Source organism: Malaclemys terrapin, chromosome 5 (genome assembly GCF_027887155.1).
Source record: "Malaclemys terrapin pileata isolate rMalTer1 chromosome 5, rMalTer1.hap1, whole genome shotgun sequence".
Classification (NCBI taxonomy): Eukaryota; Metazoa; Chordata; order Testudines; family Emydidae; genus Malaclemys; species Malaclemys terrapin.
Genome location: NC_071509.1, coordinates 115313208 through 115320818, shown reverse-complemented (window position 1 = coordinate 115320818; position 7611 = coordinate 115313208).

Sequence of the window (7611 nt, the reverse complement as noted above, 5' to 3'; positions counted from 1 at the left end):
CATCTTGCTGGCTGTATTTCTTGGAGCAACCCAGTGATATGGATTGGGAGCTCTCTGAGCACTTAGCTGAAGGAGGAAATGTTTTGAATTTGTAACCAGCCCCTGATTCGGCAAGGTACTTAGTTATGTGCTTAACTATAAGCACGCAAATAATTCCATTGAAATCAATAGCACGACTTGTGTATTTTAAGTTACGCTTGTGCTTGATTATCTTGCTCAAATGGGGGCTCCAAAGGGCTTTTCTTCCAACTATTTGTTCAGCAAATGAATTACGCAGGTGTTAACAAAAAGTTTTAAGTGGTCTGAATAAAAATTACATCCCCTCTCAATTTACTAGGTTTCAGTTCTTTGGTCTCTGTTGTCACAAACCTACTAATTCTCCATCCTCTATAGAGTCATCCAGGAAAAACTGGGTAGCCAATACCTCAACTTCATATATAAAATATATACAAAGAACGCCTGTGATTGTTTGTAACAGGCAGCAGAAAACACAAATCCATTCTCTTCCCCTTTGCAGGTTACCTTTAAGAACAGAGTGGATGCCTTAAATCTGCATTCCCTTGGGTTTGCCACACATTTAAAATTCTTCCATAGTAGCAAAGAAAAGACCTTCACTCCAATCGGTAACAGAGTTAACCATTGCACTGCTGTGCTTTTCTTCTTTCCTTTCAGATGATTCTATTTCGGTCTACACCCACCTGTGATTAATGGCACCAAGTCCCAAGACACTGACACGACAGCTATGTATCTGTGAAGTATAATTTTCTGGATCTGACACAGTATATTGAAGGAGCCCAGAAACAAGAAACATTATGGCCATTCATACAATCAGTGTAATACCTTCTGAGGGGTAATAGGCATTTTGTACCAGCCCATCCTGTGGAGATGTAATATCGAAAAGTTCAACAACAACATTAAAAAGCTCTGATTTCTGTTCATACAGAGTATGCAGGCAACAACAAAACCAAAATCTGCTATGACTACTACCAACAATTATAAATTAACTTCTAAAATACCACATACTCTGAAGAGATTATGATGTTAATATGTGTATCAAACATTAAACACTTCTCTGGGCTCTGATCCTGCAAGCTGTCGCACATGGGTGGGGCCACATGGAGTCCCACTGACATCAGTGGAGCTCTGGGCGAATATAAGGGTCTGCCTGTATGGGTTAGATTGCAGGTCTGGGGCCTTGCAGCCTTATTCAGATCCCATTGAAGTAAATGGAAGGACTCCCTTTGATTTCAATGGGCTTTGGTTCAGGCCTTTAATGAGCATATGAAATGTTAACGTTCAGATAACCTGACAATTTCAGTTCTTTAAAGGGCCTGGTTCACAATAATATTATTTGTAAGGTGTTAGCACCTAGAGTCCTAGGTCTGGATCAGGACCCCACTGTGCCAGGTGCTGTACAAACACAGAACAAAAAAGCATTGAACATCTCTTTGAATAAAAGTTTCCATGTACTGTTTTGACTCATAATAGTTTTAAAAGCCACTTTTTTGTTTTAAGTTTGAAAAGTAAATAAGCAACCCTTCTTTTGAGCTGGGACCTTATGTGTCAAGGGACAGCCCCAAATGAATGTTTACTGTTGAGTCATAAACTCTTACCGTTAAATAGAGAGTTTATAATGAAAATGTTGACAGACCCTGAGCTCTGGTATCACTTCTAAGCATTCTGCCTGATGCATCCTGGAATTTATTTCCATTTACAACCTAAACGAAAAAAAAAAAAACCCAAATAATGCATGGGTGTGTGTATGCACATAAATCTGTGTTTTAAATGACAGGAAGTTTCATCTTTAAGTTTCAGCAGAGTAACTTTTTGCAGTAGAAGTGCTGGAAAAGCAGGAGTTTCTAATGGAAATGAGGACACACCTATGAACTGCATAAGTCTTAACAGGCCAGGAACACACAGTTTTCTTATATTTTGTGAATTCCTTTTCTGTTTATAAGCTATTGTTTTAAAAGTTCTGAAATCTTTCAAACTAATGCCGCATTCACTGAGAGATTCCCTCTGTGTTGTTTGTCTTCCCTTAAGATGCATGTTTGCCTTAGAAAGGTCTTCTGATGTTTGTCCCCTCAGTCCCCTTGCTAAGTGATGAGCTAAAACTGATTAATATTTCAAAATAAATTGCTCCCTCTAGTGAGATTACAACAGTACTGATGTCTGGCAGCAATGACTAAATTGCTTGTTTTGCTATATGAACTGATAAGTAAAATATGTAATGGACACAATCCTGCACACCTTATTCAGACAAAACTCACAAAGATCTCAATAAGAGTTTTGCTCAAGCAAAAAGTGCATAATAGGGCTTTATACATTTAAGATTATGCTATTTACAAAGGCTCATTCCTCTCACCTCATCTCAATACATTAGGGCTTGTTTGAAACACCACTAAAACCTTCCCTTAAATAACATGTCAATTAACTAGCAGACCTCTGAAGAGCCATAATAGCTTACACAGTGCTAAAGGCTTTGCTATGGATAAACTTCACAGTAGATACAAACAGCACAGTCATTAATATCCACTTTATTTCTTTTATCAGAGAAAAAAATTGTTAGAATCTGGTCAAATTTAACAAAACCTATGGTGTATATGTCACATTCCTTTCTCTGCCCTTAATTTTTTTAAAATAGAAAACTAACCTAGAATAATTATTTAAAAAATGCCCAAGCAAGACATTAAATTAACCAGAACTATAACAACAACAAAATTAATTCTGTTTAGGTTCTTATTCCATGCTCACTATTGTGATACAAGACCACCTTCAGAATTGGGACACTTAACAAGGCAACTAATATCTATTGTGACAAAGTTCCTCCTCTATCTTGGTGGGTCCTGCACTTATTAACGGATTTTCTTGCCTCAGAGATTCACCATGTGGGTAGGGGAACAGCCCAGAGACCTTCCCCTCTGGGAGGGCCCACAGCCCAGGTCAATTGGGAGGGGGGGGACGGGGACCCAGGCCCACCCTCTACTCAGGGTTCCAGCCCAGGGCCCTGTAGACTGCAGCTGTCTATAGTGCCTCCTGTAACAGCTACATGACAGCTACAACTCCCTAGGCTACTTCCCCATGGCCTCCTCCAAACACCTTCCTCCTGGTGTCTGATAATACTTGTGCTCTTCAGTCCTCCAGCAGCATACACTCTCAGCTCCTTGCACCTCTTACTCCCAGCTCCTCACACTCACACCACAAACTCAAGTGAGCTCCTTTTAAAACCCAGGTGCCCTGATTAGCCTGCCTTAATTGATTCTAGCAGCTTCTTCTTAATTGACTCCAGATACCCTAATTAGCCTGCCTGCCTTAACTGGTTCTAGCAGGTTCCTGATTACTCTAGTACAGCCCCTGCTCTGGTCACTCAGGGAACAGAAAACTACTCATCCCGTGACCAGTATATTTGCCCTATACCAGACTCCTGTACCTCACTGGTCTGGGTCTGTCACACTATTATAATTTTAACAGTGTTGCCTTTTTGATTAGGCAGCAGTAATCTGGAAATGCTCAGCAGCAGCTCTTCAATGCAAGGAAGGGAGTACTAAGCCTTTTGTCTGCCAATTCTTGTAAATGAATAATTAGCCGTATTGTCATAGAGTTGGGCATACGATTAGTTATGGATGACATATAATCATCCCCTTCTCAGAATAGTTGCATCATGCAACCCTAACATAAGAGGCTATCTAGAGAGGGCCCCCTGGATGGGTGTCCTTTGCTAAGAGAACATGCAGATAACTTCCAGAGCTCCAGACTGTAAGGTGCAGGGCTCCACCAGGGAAGAAGGACAGTAATCACAAACTCATTGGCAGTGATAACACTTCCCACTCCTTAATAGATCAGCTGCTCCATGACTCTGGGTTCTGCAGGCTCTCCTTGCTTTCTAATTTAGGGCTTGAATATGCACTATTTAAGTGAATGCTGAGCAGAATCAGACCCTTAGACTTCTTCTCCCTGGCTAAAGCTGGCATGTGACCTTCTGTTTTTTCTCTTTGATGTCACTTCCTCTCTGCTTTCCCAGCCAGCCAGCACTAACTATTCTCAGCATGCAGGGGGAGGAGGGCATGGGTTTGTGAAGGTATTTAGGTGTTGTTCTGCTTAGCACTGTAAGGCCTGAATCCCATTTTTCCAAAAGTGACCCAAGCCTCAGGTATGGACCATGGAAAAGGGAGTCTGCTCTTCTGTGTGTGAGAGAGAGAGAGGACCAGGAAAAGGGGAACTAAGAAGGGGACTTGGGGATGTGGGGAGGCAGCAATAAAGAGCCCAATAAGGGAAGTGGACTTAGGCTAGATACTGAGAAAGGAGAGGGGGAAGGCAGGGAGGAGCCAAGAGAAGAAGGGAGTTAGGGGGAAATGGATCCAGGGGGTGGGGAAGACAAGAGGGGACATTTAGAACAAGAAATAATTCTATTTACATGTGTTTCTGGCAGGATAAAACTGCCTTTTTTTTTTTTCTTTTTGTTGGTTGAATGGCTCATCAAGAGCAATTCACCTGATTTCACTGGGGAAAGATCTCCCTCCTGTGTCACTCTCCACACCAAGTGTCTATCAATGTGATGACAGTTGTGTAGCCACACCTTCAAAGACAATATGTGAAGAGCTGAAAATCAAAACTACCACCCTGTATTTTATCTGGGTACCATTTAAGGTTAGTGAGCATCATTGTAACTGTCTTTCTGCATATGCTTTAAAATCCTAGCTTCAAATGCGAGTGCTCTGCTCACCCTTTAATGTCTTACACAATATATGCAGGATTCAATGATCATCTTATGTCAACCTTACTGCAGCTGGGCTAAAACTGACACCAGAAACTGTTGCTCCTTCCCTCCCCCCCAGTTATTACCAGTCAGATCCATGGATGTTCGGAGAAGGATAGTGCAACATAAAGGGGTTCTGCCAAATGGACTGTGATCTGCTAGTGTGCCTCAAAGCTCCATTTAAACACTAATTGTAAAATTACAATGGTATCATTAGAATTTAAGTTATGCGCCTGGATCCCGCATCGGCTTATGCATGTGCTTAACATTGTTTACATGAGTAGTCCTTTTTAAGTAGGGCTGGTGGAAGGATGTTTTGTGCCCTAGGCGAAACTTCCACCTTGCATACCCCCCTCCCCCGAGCCCCTGCCCTGAGGCACCTCCACCCCGCACCCCCCCTGTGGCAGCTCCCCACCCTGAGGCACCCTCCCCTGCCCCAGCTCACCCCTTCCCCGCCTCCTCCCCGAGCACGCCGTGGCTGCTTCACTTCTGCCGCCTCCCAGGCTTGTGGCACCAATCAGCTTAGAAGAAAATGGCGCCCCCCCAAATCCTAGCACCCTAGGTAACTGCCTAGGTTGCCTAAATAGTTGCACCGGCCCTGCTTTTAAGGCAAATCATGTGTGTGTTTGCTAACCAGGGCCTCTAACTTGCAATGGGCTGAATTGCCTGCCTACTTGATTGGGTGCTGCAGGCAAAGTAGATACTCCTCTGCCTATTGTCTTGTTTTTGGATCACACAGGGGGCTAGGTGAGGACACCTGCAGTAAGGCAGCAATATATGTGTCCAGAAGCAGAAACATAGGCCTCTAGGGAGCTTTTATCATGAAAATTTAGTTGTTTGAGTGTGGTTAGGCACCTACAGGTTTTGGCGGCAGCCAAGCCGGAGTTTTGTGGCTCACAGTGAAGCCTAAAACTGGGACTTAAGTGCCTAAATACCTTTGTGGATATGAGCCTTAGATGCTTTTATAAAACCCCCAAAGCAGATACATCTAGGACACTTTTTATCCTAAAAATTTGAAGAAATATTAATACCTAAACACAGGCAGTGCTAGCAAAACCAAATATAATTAACTGTAATGACTTCTACCTGTCACTAGAGGCTGCTGTTAATACACAATGATGAAACATTAATAGGAAACAGTTCATTCTGCTTTTTTCACCACAAATATAGATTACTTACAATTTACTGAACATATTCTGATAAGAAGTTAGCAAAGCTAATTTGTATTTCCAAGATGCACTTATGCAGTTATCTCTACTTATTTCCATTCCTCAAATCAGATCCATTCAGTCTCTGTTGTAACTCTTAACTCCGATGGGACTATCAGTATCATAGGAAGGTATCCCATTTTTCCAGACTAACATGCACACTTTTCTATAAGGCTCAAAATAAAATGGATCCTAATGTTCAAAATGCTGTGTAAGTCGTGGCTTCTCTGTTTTATCAGTAGCTGGGTGATATTTCCTCTAATTTATGGTGAACAATGCATATCTAAAATCTGTAATAATGCACTGCATTTCCGTTACTGAGAACTTTAAATATACTAGTTATTTTGTTATCTCCTTCTTCCATGTCACCCTCTGTGCTTGGAATCCTTTCCAAAATCTAGTCAGTCTTCCACTCTAACATTTTGCAAGGAACGCCAGAGGATCACTTCTGTTGCATTGTTGACCAAAAAAAAAAAAAAAGTGTGTTTATTTTTCACCTGTGACTATTTGAGGTGGTTGCTGCATATCTCTTTCCCCTGGTAATCTGATTTTTGAGTTAACTAGCCTTTCCTCTAATTATAGTGTCAGGTTACGTTAGATGTTTCACTTTTATTTTACTTCAGTCTCACTGCAAAGTCCTGTTGCTGTCTTTGCGTTTCACCCCTGTGTCTATGGGGAGGCACAAAGGCATAGCCTCAGCTCCCTGCACTAAGTTTGGCTTTCCCGTGTGGGACCCTGTGCCTGCAGAGGGACCCCCTCTGCTGCCTTCTCTTGTGTGTAGCCAGCAGTTTTCTTCAGTTTCCCACAGCTCACCCCGCCCCTGCACACACCCCTCTCCAGCATACTGTTGCCATCACTCATTTGAATTAAAATAAAATGAGTGGTTAAAAATTTTAAGCACAGACCTGCACCTCTTGCAATTTACACTAGAACAAATGACTAATCTTAGTGTCATCAAGAAAAGGACCCTCACACAATATGCAGCCACCTGCAGTTTCTGGAATTTGGGCTCCCCAGCCCAACCAAACCTACTGAGAACATATAACTCACATGTTCCAGAGTCCTGGGGCATTACAGTTGGGGTGAGACCTGCCCATTGACAGAACATTAACCTCTTTCTATCCTGGAAAAAGAAGAACAGGAGTACTTGTGGCACCTTAGAGACTAACAAATTTATTAGAGCATAAGCTTTCGTGGACTACAGCCCACTTCTTCGGATGCATCCGAAGAAGTGGGCTGTAGTCCACGAAAGCTTATGCTCTAATAAATTTGTTAGTCTCTAAGGTGCCACAAGTACTCCTGTTCTTCTTTTTGCGGATACAGACTAACACGGCTGTTACTCTGAAACTTTCTATCCTGGGAGGCTGCTTCACTGGGCTCTACTGTTCCCTGAGTAAAGTGTGAGAGCAGCTGCCAGCATGAAATACAGGAGAGGAACTCTGCAGACACACTGACCTCTTGCCTTGCTTTGGGTGATGCCCATCCTGGAGGAAACTATTCTAATGACTAGCCCTCCAGCCAATGACAATCAAACTTCTCTGTGCAAGTGGTAGAGTGGCTTCTAGTCCATGTGGGGGGGTTCCCTGGCTGCATGGGGCCTGTAATATACATAGGTGTAGCATGCCTTTGAAATTGACTTATAACTCC